The sequence below is a fragment of the Euprymna scolopes genome, chromosome 24 (assembly GCF_053919585.1).
Source record: "Euprymna scolopes isolate OS-2025 chromosome 24, ASM5391958v1, whole genome shotgun sequence".
NCBI lineage: Eukaryota > Metazoa > Mollusca > Cephalopoda > Sepiida > Sepiolidae > Euprymna > Euprymna scolopes.
This window is the reverse complement of record NC_136505.1, coordinates 104834336-104854322: the sequence shown is the minus strand read 5'-3', so window position 1 is coordinate 104854322 and position 19987 is coordinate 104834336. Positions and strand designations below refer to the sequence as shown.

General features: G+C 27.8%; 1 pseudogene; it reads right to left on the bottom strand.

Moving 5' to 3' along the window:
- Positions 1-3557: 3557 nt before the first annotated feature.
- On the bottom strand, positions 3558-3700 carry LOC145246982 (U2 spliceosomal RNA; annotated as a pseudogene).
- Between the last annotated feature and the right edge of the window lie 16287 nt (positions 3701-19987).

The window sequence follows — 19987 nt, the reverse complement described above, 5'->3', positions numbered from 1 at the left end:
ATTTACAATTCTTGACAGTATCTGTTTCGTAATGCGCAAAATCAATCGCTTAATAATTATATCAATCAATGATTCTATGATGCCCTTAACTCATCAGAAGAAATAGCAACCATCAATCTATCAAAAGGAAATAAAGTGTGATTTGATATGATTAAAATCCGAAAATTGGAAGAGAAGCTGCAAATACCTTTAATATGTTTCCATTACGCCATTTTGAATTTCAAAAATAAAGTCACTAAACCCAACTATTCGTATTAACATCCCTATTAATTCATAAATATTCTATCTAAATGTTCTATTTAATAATTAATAAATTTATTAATTCTAATTTATGTCTGCACACTTATGAAAATAACATCAATAATTATAAACTGTTGTACATGTTTGCAAATACGAAACTAAACTAAACTAAACAAAAAAGATCGATTGACGTAAACATTTATATTAAATAATTTATTGATTTGAATTTAAAAGATACATAATTCATTTCGCGTGTTATAATCAAGTTCATTACTATTTCAAGTATAATTCTTAGTATCAGTCAATTCTAAACACATAATTACATTTCGCGTGTTATAATAAAGTTTATTACTATTTCAAGTATAATTCTTAGTATCAGTCAATTCTAAACACATAATTATATTTCGCGTGTTATAATAAAGTTTATTACTATTTCAAGTATAATTCTTAGTATCAGTCAATTCTAAACACATAATTACATTTCGCGTGTTATAATCAAGTTTATTACTATTTCAAGTATAATTCTTAGTATCAGTCAATTCTAAACACATAATTACATTTGGTCGAGATAAAAAAATTGCTGAATGCGCAACTGTTTAGTTTAAACGTAAAACGTTAAAATTAATTTGATTTAAAGTATGATAGAGTTACTCCCCTTGGACTAAATCTGTCGATATATTAACTTTTCTTAATTTTATTTTTATTTTATTAATATTTATACTTGGAACATACCAAATGCATAACTATCTATATCCCACTAATAAGTAATGTTTATACAGTTCTAATGCCTTTCACTTAATGTTATTAAGAGTTAAATCAATATATATTATAAATTAAGTCACTAATCCGTTCAATATAAGATGTTCCTATTAAAACCATTTCAATCGATAGTCATAAGTTATTAAGATATATTTCATTTCTACTTAATGTCAAATTGTAAATTAATTGATTACTTTTACTTACCTAAATTTTAATTTATTTTTTTATTTATTTATATGATTTTTTATCATTATTATTATTATTATTATTATTATTATTATTATTATTATTATTATTATTATTATTAATTTGGAAGTTTATCAAGTTTGAAAGTTTGTTTTATCGTTATTTCCATGGCAAGTGCTCGTCCGAGCTCCAATCTCTGCTCCCCTTCGCCAATTTTTCACGAAAAACACCCGTCTATCTAAAACCACGGCCAGTAATTTTCCTCACTCTTTATCTGTGCCTAAATCAAAACGTAGATTCCATGGAGAAAGCTTATTTCTTAGAACTGATCGCCTGTGGAACTCTGTTCCGTTTGCCTGTTTCCCACCTGACTACAACTTGGATGTCTTCAAGTCCAAAATAAACAAATTCCTGATAAACCGCCCCCTTAAGTAAGACACTTTATCAAATCTCCATTACTAACGATTACTACGATACTATCCCATTGATTACTGTACAGGCAATAACCCTTATCCCCGAGTGGCTTCCGGGCCTTGATAAGTGGTGACCTCCATGTAAAAAAAAAGTAATATTTTTAAATTCCACATTTCACATACTTTTACCAGGTAAACATTCGACAATCTAGTATTAATAAAGACTTTACTAACGTGTTACTTATTTAAGTATAATTTTAGTTTAACAGTGAACATATCCTAATTCACTAATAATAAGGTTTCAGAGTTTACTAATCTCATAATAATATGTTCTTTTAGTTATAATTAACTGAATGTATATTTAAGTGAAATCTAATTCTAATTTTACTTGAAGTTAATTAAGAATTATAAATATTGTTTTAGACCTAGTATTATAGATTATGTTTACTTCCGGTTTCCTTACACTTTAGCCCCTCCCCCGCCTTAGCCTATTTTTCCACTTTAAATTAAACTTAAAATTCTGAAATGAATTTATAGACGTTTAGTTAACTAATATATGTATTAAAAATATATAGTTTATCTTAATAGATGTTCTATAGATGGACCTTATTATAACTATAATATTGTATTTTCATCCATTCCAACAATTAACCCTTTTGACTCGTATATTTGAGACCACTTATCAATCCAACCATAATCACTTGTTTCAACATATAACAGTTTATTTTTTGTATCAATATTTGGAATCTGGTTATTATAAATCCATTTGTGATATAATGATTATTACAAATTTATTTTTACGATCAATAAACTAACTTAGTTACTGAATTAATTGTTGCTATTTCTTCTGCTGAGTTAAGGGCATAATAGATTCACTGATTGATATAATAATTAAGTGATTGATTTTGCGCTACGAAACAGATACTGTCAAGAATTGTAAATATCAACCGAATTGAATAAATTATAAGATGGTGAACATCATGAACTTTGGAATATACTTTTTTGTCATTATATATATATATATATATATATATATATATATATATATATATATATATATATATATATATATATATAGCAAAACTGGTAATTAGTAAAAACCTGAAGAAAGTGCTCAATACTATTGCAGAGTAAATATATTTATTTTTATTACCGTTTTATCTGCTTAGTTACACATGTTTCGGTTACCGAGTCGTATTAACGATCCAGTAACTTCATCAGACTTTACAGAAATTGTTATTACTAGCGGGACCAGTGGAAATTCCACAGCAGCATTTTTCCTATGCAATATATTTTTGCTGGGCATGCTTTGAATTCAGCATGAATGAAGGCACAATCATATTCTAGTTTTTTTATTAAAACTGTACTTCCCCCTTACTAAAAAAATATCTTTGATATATTTCATGAGCTGATTATTTCATTACAAACACACCGGTCAATTAACTCATATTTTATCATTTTTCACAATTATTGAATATGTTACTATGTTCGACAATAATTTTGCATAATTTCAACCCACATTATCGCCTCTCCCTTTACTAAAATATTAAATTTGATATATTGTATCGACTGATTATTTTATAAAAAAACACAACTATTAATTAACTCACATTTTATCATTTTTATTTTTAATAATTCTTGGATATAGTACTAATTTTTACAATAATTTTTCATCATTTAAACTCACCATATCACACACCTTACTAAAATAATAACTTTGATATATTTTCTAGGCTGATTATTTCATTACAAACACATACATCAATCCACTCACATTTCATCATTTTTCGTAATTCTTGGATATGTTACTAATTTCGACAATATTTAATTTATAATTTAAACCAACGTTGTCGCCCAACCTTACTAAAATAATAACTTTGATACATTTGCTGGGCTGATTATTTCATTACACACACACTAATAAATTAACCTCCATTTCATCATTTTTCATAATTCTTGGGTATGTTACTAACATATTAGTTAGAGAAAAAATTGTCTTAGTCGTAAAGGATTTCTCGTCCACTGAGAGAAAAGAAATTGAAATGTAGCACCTGAAGACAGATACTACACTTTGATCTTAGCCAAAAGGCCAAGAAAGACAAATCGTTTTTATTAGCTTTGCCTCAACAGCGACACCAATTTTTTTTTAATGTTTCCTTTTAAGGTTTATTTAGAATATTCCACTTTTTGGAATAAATATTCCACTTTCCTTTTTTAGGGATGCACAGCATGATAACGGACGGAGCGATGAGCGTAATAATATAATGATGATTAGAAAAACGATATAAGAGGAAGCATAAAAAAGGGGAAAATAAAAATATAACTATTTATGTATATAGAAATTCTTAAACACAAATTTTTTTTTCCAATCCATTCTTCTGGGAGAACTGGATTTTCCCACATCAAAAACTAACCTTGTGTCTAACTCTATCCTCTGCCAATAAATAACTATTCTTATTATTGATGTTTGGCAATATTTAACTATTAAAATTATACGAAATCGAGTTAATTTTGGCAAAACTCCAAAAATAAACGTTTCTGAATTTTTAAGATGAGGATAAGTTATATGTATTCATCGGATTACTGTTCTCATCTTGAGTGTGATTTTCACAACGTTTCGGTCGATATAACCTCCGACCTTCTTCAGGTGTATCTTGTCGAACTGGGGAATGTTTCTGTCGAAGTCGGGAATTTGGACGGAATTTCGAGCGGGACCATTTATTTACTTCACGGGGGTAGCGTGTTCTTGTTCTGTCAGCCATCTATCCAGTCAAATTGGTCCAAAAAAGGTGTTTCTGCTGAAAAATTGTGACAGTAATTTATTTTATTATTTATTACAAAAATGAAAAAAAAAAAAAAGTTGGGAATAAAAATCTCAGCGTTTAGGAATTAGCCAAAAATCCCACGCGACTGTGACTAAGGTTTATTGTTTATTTTAATAACAACATTTTTATGCTAACGGATTTAGAAGATCGCTTATGTAAAAGGGAATGTTTAATAAAAAATCTTTAGCAAATATCTGCTTAGGTATGGACTTAAAAAGATAGTTGCTAAAAATAACCTCTCGAAACTTCTGAGTAAATTCGTTTTATTGGTTTATTTTACGATATTTTATGCTGACGGACCCAGTATGTTTGTATTTTTTTTTAGCGTTAGTATCTCATGTGGAGAGCGACGCCATTTTCGTAAACTTTTAGAAGTGTGCGTTTATTAGTTTAATTCTGGAATATAGGCTGTTGAAACAGTTCCATTCAGTTTAGCTTAAATTTACGTTGTTTTTTTTTTTAAAATAAAAAGTGCGGATTTTCTTTTTTTTAGCGCCACTGTATATTAGAACAGGAAGACGAAAACGTATAGAAATTTATTAAGAGAATGTTATAAAATAAAAATCCTCAAATGAATATTTGATCTCTGTTTTTACTATGAAATGAAACTCATCACCTCTAATCTGTACATTTCGTAACGTTAGGTGCTTTCATCAACTTTCATTCCAGTAAAGAACGCAAAAGTAAATAAAATAGCGATTTAAAAAAAAAGAAAAACATTTCAAAATAAAGATGGATGCGGTTGACGTCAGCTGATGAATCCGACCCCAAACCTTCGATTTGTAAATATTTGTGTGCTGGTTTAAAGGTTTCCACCTGACAAGCAATGAATATCGTGCTCCATGTCAACACGGCCCCGATGGTTAAGAGACCGATTAGCTGCTGACACATGAAGACGACGTTTGTCAGCACACCGCGGACCTCCACCCTCCCGGCACACTCGCTCTAGTGCGATGTATAAATTTGTTTTGTGTGCGGCCAAAGCAATTTAACCACTTAGAATAAACACACGAATAGAAAGTGGCGCTCTCAAATGGATCTCTGAAAACGAAGGGGACGGTCGAGCGGTGTGGTATTATTTCTTTTTCAAGTAATTTTTTTTCAAATATTTTTTTATTTTTTTTTTTCAAGTAATTTTTGTAAAAAAAGATACTACAAAAGTAGGTGTTTTTTTGTTTTTTGACAACAATTAGCGTCTAGTTAAAACTAAACGCACGGATTTGTAATTGTTTGATTGTCATGTTACGTCAGACAGCAGCTAAACCCGAGCTTTCGTTTATTTTGATGTATTAGTAAATGCATTAATACAATTAAAAGAAAACAGTGCTCGTTGTAATGTAGATATATAATAAGCTCGATATGCATGGATATCCTAGAGCTATTTTAATATTGAGTAAAATGATTCATAATTTATAATTAAAAATCGACTTCAAAAGGACAAACAAACAATATATATATACATATATATATATATATATATATATATATATATATATATATATATATGTATATATATATGTATGTATGTATATATATATAGATGATAGTTGCAACATTTTGCCAGTCGAGTTCCACTCACTCAATCACTGAAAGTGCATGTGCACGAAGATGACTTTTTAGTCCTACCAGCGACTTGCATACCTTCACGCAGACATGACACAGAAGACGGTCATTGGTATGCATGCGTTATATATATATATATATATATATATATATATATATATATATATATATATATATATATATATATATATATATATATATATATATATATGCATATATATAAATACACGCATACATACACATACACATATACATGCACATACACACACATATATATATATACATACACACATATATATATATATATGCACATTCACATATGCACATACGTACATACAAATACGCAAATACATACATAAAAATACACATATATACATATACATGCATACATGCGCATACATATACATACATATACACACATAGACATATACACATACGTAGCCGCATATACCTATATACATAAAATACACATATGTACATACATATACATACACACATACATACAAATATATATACATCCATATACATGCATTCATACACACACACACACACACACATATATATATACATATATATACACCTATATACATAAAATACACATATGCCTAGACCTACATCCTTAGAAAACGTATCTATTTAATATGACATAGTAATACAGGACAGTCGTCATGATATAGAAAGAACTGTTATAAATATCTATTTAATATGACATAGTAATACAGGACAGTCGTCATGATATAGAAAGAACAGTTATAAATGTCTATTTAATATGACATAGTAATACAGGACAGTCGTCATGATATAGAAAAACCAGTTATAAATATCTATTTAATATGACATAGTAATACAGGACAGTCGTCATGATATAGAAAAAACAGTTATAAATGTCTATTTAATATGACATAGTAATACAGGACAGTCGTCATGATATAGAAAGAACTGTTATAAATATCTATTTAATATGACATAGTAATACAGGACAGTCGTCATGATATAGAAAGAACAGTTATAAATATCTATTTAATATGAGATAGTAATACAGGACAGTCGTCATGATATAGAAAGAACAGTTATAAATGTCTATATAATATGACATAGTAATACAGGACAGTCGTCATGATATAGAAAAAACAGTTATAAATCTCTATTTAATATGACATAGTAATACAGGACAGTCGTCATGATATAGAAAGAACAGTTATAAATATCTATTTAATATGACATAGTAATACAGGACAGTCGTCATAACATAGAAAAAACAGTTATAAATATCTATTTAATATGACATAGTAATACAGGACAGTCGTCATGATATAGAAAGAACAGATATATATGTCTATTTAATATGACATAGTAATACAGGACAGTCGTCATGATATAGAAAGAACAGTTATAAATGTCTATTTAATATGACATAGTAATACAGGAAAGTCGTCATGATATAGAAAAAACAGTTATAAACATCTATTTAATATGACATAGTAATACAGGACAGTCGTCATGATATAGAAAGAACAGTTATAAATATCTATTTAATATGACATAGTAATACAGGACAGTCGTCATGATATAGAAAGAACAGTTATAAATGTCTATATAATATGACATAGTAATACAGGACAGTCGTCATGATATAGAAAGAACAGTTATAAATCTCTATTTAATATGACATAGTAATACAGGACAGTCGTCATGATATAGAAAGAACAGTTATAAATGTCTATATAATATGACATAGTAATACAGGACAGTCGTCATGATATAGAAAAAACAGTTATAAATCTCTATTAAATATGACATAGTAATACAGGACAGTCGTCATGATATAGAAAGAACAGTTATAAATCTCTATTTAATATGACATAGTAATACAGGACAGTCGTCATGATATAGAAATAACAGTTATAAATATCTATTTAATATGACATAGTTATACAGGGCAGTCGTCATGATATAGAAAGAACAGTTATAAATATCTATTTAATATGACATAGTAATACAGGACAGTCGTCATGATATAGAAAGAACAGTTATAAATATCTATTTAATATGACATAGTAATACAGGGCAGTCGTCATGATATAGAAAGAACAGTTATAAATATCTATTTAATATGACATAGTAATACAGGACAGTCGTCATGATATAGAAAGAACAGTTATAAATATCTATTTAATATGACATAGTAATACAGGGCAGTCGTCATGATATAGAAAGAACAGTTACAAATATCTATTTAATATGACATAGTAATACAGGACAGTCGTCATGATATAGAAAGAAAAGTTATAAATATCTATTTAATATGACATAGTAATACAGGGCAGTCGTCATGATATAGAAAGAACAGTTATAAATCTCTATTTAATATGACATAGTAATGCAGGGCAGTCGTCATGATATAGAAACAACAGTTATAAATCTCTATTTAATATGACATAGTAATACAGGACAGTCGTAATGATATAGAAACAACAGTTATAAATATCTATTTAATATGACATAGTAATACAGGACAGTCGTCATGATATAGAAAGAAGAGTTATAAATATCTATTTAATATGACATAGTAATACAGGACAGTCGTCATGATATAGAAAGAACAGTTATAAATCTCTATTTAATATGACATAGTAATACAGGACAGTCGTCATGATATAGAAAGAACAGTTATAAATATCTATTTAATATGACATAGTAATACAGGGCAGTCGTCATGATATAGAAAGAACAGTTATAAATATATATTTAATATGACATAGTAATACAGGACAGTCGTCATGATATAGAAAGAACAGTTATAAATATCTATTAAATATGACATAGTAATACAGGACAGTCGTCATAATATATAGAAAAAACAGTTATAAATATCTATTTAATATGACATAGTAATACAGGACAGTCGTCATGATATAGAAAAAACAGTTATAAATGTCTATTTAATATAACATAGTAATACAGGACAGTCGTCATGATATAGAAAGAACTGTTATAAATATCTATTTAATATGACATAGTAATACAGGACAGTCGTCATGATATAGAAAGAACAGTTATAAATATCTATTTAATATGAGATAGTAATACAGGACAGTCGTCATGATATAGAAAGAACAGTTATAAATGTCTATATAATATGACATAGTAATACAGGACAGTCGTCATGATATAGAAAAAACAGTTATAAATCTCTATTTAATATGACATAGTAATACAGGACAATCGTCATGATATAGAAAGAACAGTTATAAATATCTATTTAATATGACATAGTAATACAGGACAGTCGTCATAACATAGAAAAAACAGTTATAAATATCTATTTAATATGACATAGTAATACAGGACAGTCGTCATGATATAGAAAGAACAGTTATAAATATCTATTTAATATGACATAGTAATACAGGACAGTCGTCATGATATAGAAAGAACAGTTATAAATGTCTATATAATATGACATAGTAATACAGGACAGTCGTCATGATATAGAAAGAACAGTTATAAATCTCTATTTAATATGACATAGTAATACAGGACAGTCGTCATGATATAGAAAGAACAGTTATAAATGTCTATATAATATGACATAGTAATACAGGACAGTCGTCATGATAGAGAAAGAACAGTTATAAATCTCTATTTAATATGACATAGTAATACAGGACAGTCGTCATGATATAGAAAGAACAGTTATAAATCTCTATTTAATAGGACATAGTAATACAGGACAGTCGTCATGATATAGAAATAACAGTTATAAATATCTATTTAATATGACATAGTTATACAGGGCAGTCGTCATGATATAGAAAGAACAGTTATAAATATCTATTTAATATGACATAGTAATACAGGACAGTCGTCATGATATAGAAAGAACAGTTATAAATATCTATTTAATATGACATAGTAATACAGGGCAGTCGTCATGATATAGAAAGAACAGTTATAAATATATATTTAATATGACATAGTAATACAGGACAGTCGTCATTATATAGAAAGAACAGTTATAAATATCTATTTAATATGACATAGTAATACAGGGCAGTCGTCATGATATAGAAAGAACAGTTACAAATATCTATTTAATATGACATAGTAATACAGGACAGTCGTCATTATATAGAAAGAACAGTTATAAATATCTATTTAATATGACATAGTAATACAGGGCAGTCGTCATGATATAGAAAGAACAGTTATAAATCTCTATTTAATATGACATAGTAATGCAGGGCAGTCGTCATGATATAGAAAGAACAGTTATAAATATCTATTTAATATGACATAGTAATACAGGGCAGTCGTCATGATATAGAAAGAACAGTTCTAAATATCTATTTAATATGACATAGTAATACAGGACAGTCGTCATGATATAGAAAGAACAGTTATAAATATCTATTTAATATGACATAGTAAAACAGGGCAGTCGTCATGATATAGAGAGAACAGTTCTAAATATCTATTTAATATGACATAGTAATACAGGACAGTCGTCATGATATAGAAAGAACAGTTATAAATATCTATTTAATATGACATAGTAATACAGGACAGTCGTCATGATATAGAAAGAAAAGTTATAAATATCTATTTACTATGACATAGTAATACAGGGCAGTCATCATGATATAGAAAGAACAGTTATAAATATCTATTTAATATGACATAGTAATGCAGGGCAGTCGTCATGATATAGAAACAACAGTTATAAATCTCTATTTAATATGACATAGTAATACAGGACAGTCGTCATGATATAGAAAGAACAGTTATAAATATCTATTTAATATGACATAGTAATACAGGACAGTCGTCATGATATAGAAAGAACAGTTATACATATCTATTTAATATGACATAGTAATACAGGACAGTCGTCATCATATAGAAAGAACAGTTATAAATGTCTTTTTAATATGACATAGTAATACAGGACAGTCGTCATGATATAGAAAGAACAGTTATAAATATCTATTTAATATGGCATAGTAATACAGGACAGTCGTCATGATATAGAAAGAACTGTTATAAATATCTATTTAATATGACATAGTAATACAGGGCAGTCGTCATGATATAGAAAGAACAGTTATAAATATCTATTTAATATGACATAGTAATACAGGACAATCGTCATGATATAGAAAGAACAGTTATAAATATCTATTTAATATGACATAGTAATACAGGACAGTCGTCATGATATAGAAAGAAAAGTTATAAATATCTATTTAATATGACATAGTAATACAGGGCAGTCGTCATGATATAGAAAGAACAGTTATAAATCTCTATTTAATATGACATAGTAATGCAGGGCAGTCGTCATGATATAGAAAGAACAGTTATAAATATCTATTTAATATGACATAGTAATACAGGGCAGTCGTCATGATATAGAAAGAACAGTTCTAAATATCTATTTAATATGACATAGTAATACAGGACAGTCGTCATGATATAGAAAGAACAGTTATAAATATCTATTTAATATGACATAGTAATACAGGGCAGTCGTCATGATATAGAAAGAACAGTTATAAATATATATTTAATATGACATAGTAATACAGGACAGTCGTCATGATATAGAAAGAAGAGTTATAAATATCTATTTAATATGACATAGTAATACAGGACAGTCGTCAGGATATAGAAAGAAAAGTTATAAATATCTATTTAATATGACATAGTAATACAGGGCAGTCGTCATGATATAGAAAGAACAGTTATAAATCTCTATTTAATATGACATAGTAATACAGGACAGTCGTCATGATATAGAAAGAACAGTTATAAATGTCTATATAATATGACATAGTAATACAGGACAGTCGTCATGATATAGAAAGAACAGTTATAAATCTCTATTTAATATGACATAGTAATACAGGACAGTCGTCATGATATAGAAAGAACAGTTATAAATCTCTATTTAATATGACATAGTAATACAGGACAGTCGTCATGATATAGAAATAACAGTTATAAATATCTATTTAATATGACATAGTTATACACGGCAGTCGTCATGATATAGAAAGAACAGTTATAAATATCTATTTAATATGACATAGTAATACAGGACTGTCGTCATGATATAGAAAGAACAGTTATAAATATCTATTTAATATGACATAGTAATACAGGGCAGTCGTCATGATATAGAAAGAACAGTTATAAATATCTATTTAATATTACATAGTAATACAGGACAGTCGTCATGATATAGAAAGAACAGCTATAAATATCTATTTAATATGACATAGTAATACAGGGCAGTCGTCATGATATAGAAAGAACAGTTACAAATATCTATTTAATATGACATAGTAATACAGGACAGTCGTCATGATATAGAAAGAAAAGTTATAAATATCTATTTTATATGACATAGTAATACAGGGCAGTCGTCATGATATAGAAAGAACAGTTATAAATCTCTATTTAATATGGCATAGTAATACAGGACAGTCGTCATGATATAGAAAGAACAGTTATAAATATCTATTTAATATGACATAGTAAAACAGGGCAGTCGTCATGATATAGAAAGAACAGTTCTAAATATCTATTTAATATGACATAGTAATACAGGACAGTCGTCATGATATAGAAAGAACAGTTATAAATATCTATTTAATATGACATAGTAATACAGGACAGTCGTCATAATATATAGAAAAAACAGTTATAAATATCTATTTAATATGACATAGTAATACAGGACAGTCGTCATGATATAGAAAAAACAGTTATAAATGTCTATTTAATATGACATAGTAATACAGGACAGTCGTCATGATATAGAAAGAACTGTTATAAATATCTATTTAATATGACATAGTAATACAGGACAGTCGTCATGATATAGAAAGAACAGTTATAAATATCTATTTAATATGAGATAGTAATACAGGACAGTCGTCATGATATAGAAAGAACAGTTATAAATGTCTATATAATATGACATAGTAATACAGGACAGTCGTCATGATATAGAAAAAACAGTTATAAATCTCTATTTAATATGACATAGTAATACAGGACAATCGTCATGATATAGAAAGAACAGTTATAAATATCTATTTAATATGACATAGTAATACAGGACAGTCGTCATAACATAGAAAAAACAGTTATAAATATCTATTTAATATGACATAGTAATACAGGACAGTCGTCATGATATAGAAAGAACAGTTATAAATATCTATTTAATATGACATAGTAATACAGGACAGTCGTCATGATATAGAAAGAACAGTTATAAATGTCTATATAATATGACATAGTAATACAGGACAGTCGTCATGATATAGAAAGAACAGTTATAAATCTCTATTTTATATGACATAGTAATACAGGACAGTCGTCATGATATAGAAAGAACAGTTATAAATGTCTATATAATATGACATAGTAATACAGGACAGTCGTCATGATATAGAAAGAACAGTTATAAATCTCTATTTAATATGACATAGTAATACAGGACAGTCGTCATGATATAGAAAGAACAGTTATAAATCTCTATTTAATATGACATAGTAATACAGGACAGTCGTCATGATATAGAAATAACAGTTATAAATATCTATTTAATATGACATAGTTATACAGGGCAGTCGTCATGATATAGAAAGAACAGTTATAAATATCTATTTAATATGACATAGTAATACAGGACAGTCGTCATGATATAGAAAGAACAGTTATAAATATCTATTTAATATGACATAGTAATACAGGGCAGTCGTCATGATATAGAAAGAACAGTTATAAATATATATTTAATATGACATAGTAATACAGGACAGTCGTCATGATATAGAAAGAACAGTTATAAATATCTATTTAATATGACATAGTAATACAGGGCAGTCGTCATGATATAGAAAGAACAGTTACAAATATCTATTTAATATGACATAGTAATACAGGACAGTCGTCATGATATAGAAAGAAAAGTTATAAATATCTATTTAATATGACATAGTAATACAGGGCAGTCGTCATGATATAGAAAGAACAGTTATAAATCTCTATTTAATATGACATAGTAATGCAGGGCAGTCGTCATGATATAGAAACAACAGTTATAAATATCTATTTAATATGACATAGTAATACAATGCAGTCGTCATGATATAGAAAGAACAGTTCTAAATATCTATTTAATATGACATAGTAATACAGGATAGTCGTCATGATATAGAAAGAACAGTTATAAATATCTATTTAATATGACATAGTAAAACAGGGCAGTCGTCATGATATAGAAAGAACAGTTCTAAATATCTATTTAATATGACATAGTAATACAGGACAGTCGTCATGATATAGAAAGAACAGTTATAAATCTCTATTTAATATGACATAGTAATACAGGACAGTCGTCATGATATAGAAAGAACAGTTATAAATCTCTATTTAATATGACATAGTAATACAGGGCAGTCGTCATGATATAGAAAGAACAGTTATAAATATCTATTTAATATGACATAGTAATGCAGGGCAGTCGTCATGATATAGAAACAACAGTTATAAATCTCTATTTAATATGACATAGTAATACAGGACAGTCGTCATGATATAGAAAGAACAGTTATAAATATCTATTTAATATGACATAGTAATACAGGACAGTCGTCATGATATAGAAAGAACAGTTATACATATCTATTTAATATGACATAGTAATACAGGACAATCGTCATCATATAGAAAGAACAGTTATAAATGTCTTTTTAATATGACATAGTAATACAGGACAGTCGTCATGATATAGAAAGAACAGTTATAAATATCTATTTAATATGACATAGTAATACAGGACAGTCGTCATGATATAGAAAGAACTGTTATAAATATCTATTTAATATGACATAGTAATACAGGGCAGTCGTCACGATATAGAAAGAACAGTTATAAATATCTATTTAATATGACATAGTAATACAGGACAATCGTCATGATATAGAAAGAACAGTTATAAATATCTATTTAATATGACATAGTAATACAGGACAGTCGTCATGATATAGAAAGAAAAGTTATAAATATCTATTTAATATGACATAGTAATACAGGGCAGTCGTCATGATATAGAAAGAACAGTTATAAATCTCTATTTAATATGACATAGTAATGCAGGGCAGTCGTCATGATATAGAAAGAACAGTTATAAATATCTATTTAATATGACATAGTAATACAGGGCAGTCGTCATGATATAGAAATAACAGTTCTAAATATCTATTTAATATGACATAGTAATACAGGACAGTCGTCATGATATAGAAAGAACAGTTATAAATATCTATTTAATATGACATAGTAATACAGGGCAGTCGTCATGATATAGAAAGAACAGTTCTAAATATCTATTTAATATGACATAGTAATACAGGACAGTCGTCATGATATAGAAAGAAGAGTTATAAATATCTATTTAATATGACATAGTAATACAGGACAGTCGTCATGATATAGAAAGAAAAGTTATAAATATCTATTTAATATGACATAGTAATACAGGGCAGTCGTCATGATATAGAAAGAACAGTTATAAATCTCTATTTAATATGACATAGTAATACAGGACAGTCGTCATGATATAGAAAGAACAGTTATAAATGTCTATATAATATGACATAGTAATACAGGACAGTCGTCATGATATAGAAAGAACAGTTATAAATCTCTATTTAATATGACATAGTAATACAGGACAGTCGTCATGATATAGAAAGAACAGTTATAAATCTCTATTTAATATGACATAGTAATACAGGACAGTCGTCATGATATAGAAATAACAGTTATAAATATCTATTTAATATGACATAGTTATACAGGGCAGTCGTCATGATATAGAAAGAACAGTTATAAATATCTATTTAATATGACATAGTAATACAGGACAGTCGTCATGATATAGAAAGAACAGTTATAAATATCTATTTAATATGACATAGTAATACAGGGCAGTCGTCATCATATAGAAAGAACAGTTATAAATGTCTTTTTAATATGACATAGTAATACAGGACAGTCGTCATGATATAGAAAGAACAGTTATAAATATCTATTTAATATGACATAGTAATACAGGACAGTCGTCATGATATAGAAAGAACTGTTATAAATATCTATTTAATATGACATAGTAATACAGGGCAGTCGTCACGATATAGAAAGAACAGTTATAAATATCTATTTAATATGACATAGTAATACAGGACAATCGTCATGATATAGAAAGAACAGTTATAAATATCTATTTAATATGACATAGTAATACAGGACAGTCGTCATGATATAGAAAGAACAGTTATAAATATCTATTTAATATGACATAGTAAAACAGGGCAGTCGTCATGATATAGAAAGGACAGTTATAAATATCTATTTAATATGACATAGTAATACAGGACAGTCGTCATGATATAGAAAGAACAGTTATAAATATCTATTTAATATGACATAGTAATACAGGACAGTCGTCATGATATAGAAAGAACAGTTATAAATATCTATTTAATATGACATAGTAATACAGGACAGTCGTCATGATATAGAAAGAACAGTTATACATATCTATTTAATATGACATAGTAATACAGGACAATCGTCATCATATAGAAAGAACAGTTATAAATGTCTTTTTAATATGACATAGTAATACAGGACAGTCGTCATGATATAGAAAGAACAGTTATAAATATCTATTTAATATGACATAGTAATACAGGACAGTCGTCATGATATAGAAAGAACTGTTATAAATATCTATTTAATATGACATAGTAATACAGGGCAGTCGTCACGATATAGAAAGAACAGTTATAAATATCTATTTAATATGACATAGTAATACAGGACAATCGTCATGATATAGAAAGAACAGTTATAAATATCTATTTAATATGACATAGTAATACAGGACAGTCGTCATGATATAGAAAGAAAAGTTATAAATATCTATTTAATATGACATAGTAATACAGGGCAGTCGTCATGATATAGAAAGAACAGTTATAAATCTCTATTTAATATGACATAGTAATGCAGGGCAGTCGTCATGATATAGAAAGAACAGTTATAAATATCTATTTAATATGACATAGTAATGCAGGGCAGTCGTCATGATATAGAAATAACAGTTCTAAATATCTATTTAATATGACATAGTAATACAGGACAGTCGTCATGATATAGAAAGAACAGTTATAAATATCTATTTAATATGACATAGTAATACAGGGCAGTCGTCATGATATAGAAAGAACAGTTCTAAATATCTATTTAATATGACATAGTAATACAGGACAGTCGTCATGATATAGAAAGAAAAGTTATAAATATCTATTTAATATGACATAGTAATACAGGGCAGTCGTCATGATATAGAAAGAACAGTTATAAATCTCTATTTAATATGACATAGTAATACAGGACAGTCGTCATGATATAGAAAGAACAGTTATAAATGTCTATATAATATGACATAGTAATACAGGACAGTCGTCATGATATAGAAAGAACAGTTATAAATCTCTATTTAATATGACATAGTAATACAGGACAGTCGTCATGATATAGAAAGAACAGTTATAAATCTCTATTTAATATGACATAGTAATACAGGACAGTCGTCATGATATAGAAATAACAGTTATAAATATCTATTTAATATGACATAGTTATACAGGGCAGTCGTCATGATATAGAAAGAACAGTTATAAATATCTATTTAATATGACATAGTAATACAGGACAGTCGTCATGATATAGAAAGAACAGTTATAAATATCTATTTAATATGGCATAGTAATACAGGGCAGTCGTCATCATATAGAAAGAACAGTTATAAATGTCTTTTTAATATGACATAGTAATACAGGACAGTCGTCATGATATTGAAAGAACAGTTATAAATATCTATTTAATATGACATAGTAATACAGGACAGTCGTCATGATATAGAAAGAACTGTTATAAATATCTATTTAATATGACATAGTAATACAGGGCAGTCGTCACGATATAGAAAGAACAGTTATAAATATCTATTTAATATGACATAGTAATACAGGACAATCGTCATGATATAGAAAGAACAGTTATAAATATCTATTTAATATGACATAGTAATACAGGACAGTCGTCATGATATAGAAAGAAAAGTTATAAATATCTATTTAATATGACATAGTAATACAGGGCAGTCGTCATGATATAGAAAGAACAGTTATAAATCTCTATTTAATATGACATAGTAATGCAGGGCAGTCGTCATGATATAGAAAGAACAGTTATAAATATCTATTTAATATGACATAGTAATACAGGGCAGTCGTCATGATATAGAAATAACAGTTTTAAATATCTATTTAATATGACATAGTAATACAGGATAGTCGTCATGATATAGAAAGAACAGTTATAAATATCTATTTAATATGACATAGTAATACAGGGCAGTCGTCATGATATAGAAAGAACAGTTCTAAATATCTATTTAATATGACATAGTAATACTGGACAGTCGTCATGATATAGAAAGAAGAGTTATAAATATCTATTTAATATGACATAGTAATACAGGACAGTCGTCATGATATAGAAAGAAAAGTTATAAATATCTATTTAATATGACATAGTAATACAGGGCAGTCGTCATGATATAGAAAGAACAGTTATAAATCTCTATTTAATATGACATAGTAATACAGGACAGTCGTCATGATATAGAAAGAACAGTTATAAATGTCTATATAATATGACATAGTAATACAGGACAGTCGTCATGATATAGAAAGAACAGTTATAAATCTCTATTTAATATGACATAGTAATACAGGACAGTCGTCATGATATAGAAAGAACAGTTATAAATCTCTATTTAATATGACATAGTAATACAGGACAGTCGTCATGATATAGAAATAACAGTTATAAATATCTATTTAATATGACATAGTTATACAGGGCAGTCGTCATGATATAGAAAGAACAGTTATAAATATCTATTTAATATGACATAGTAATACAGGACAGTCGTCATGATATAGAAAGAACAGTTATAAATATCTATTTAATATGACATAGTAATACAGGGCAGTCGTCATGATATAGAAAGAACAGTTATAAATATCTATTTAATATGACATAGTAATACAGGACAGTCGTCATGATATAGAAAGAACAGTTATAAATATCTATTTAATATGACATAGTAATACAGGGCAGTCGTCATGATATAGAAAGAACAGTTACAAATATCTATTTAATATGACATAGTAATACAGGACAGTCGTCATTATATAGAAAGAAAAGTTATAAATATCTATTTTATATGACATAGTAATACAGGGCAGTCGTCATGATATAGAAAGAACAGTTATAAATCTCTATTTAATATGACATAGTAATACAGGACAGTCGTCATGATATAGAAAGAACAGTTATAAATATCTATTTAATATGACATAGTAAAACAGGGCAGTCGTCATGATATAGAAAGGACAGTTATAAATATCTATTTAATATGACATAGTAATACAGGACAGTCGTCATGATATAGAAAGAACAGTTATAAATATCTATTTAATATGACATAGTAATACAGGACAGTCGTCATGATATAGAAAGAAAAGTTATAAATATCTATTTACTATGACATAGTAATACAGGGCAGTCGTCATGATATAGAAAGAACAGTTATAAATATCTATTTAATATGACATAGTAATGCAGGGCAGTCGTCATGATATAGAAACAACAGTTATAAATCTCTATTTAATATGACATAGTAATACAGGACAGTCGTCATGATATAGAAAGAACAGTTATAAATATCTATTTAATATGACATAGTAATACAGGACAGTCGTCATGATATAGAAAGAACAGTTATACATATCTATTTAATATGACATAGTAATACAGGACAATCGTCCTCATATAGAAAGAACA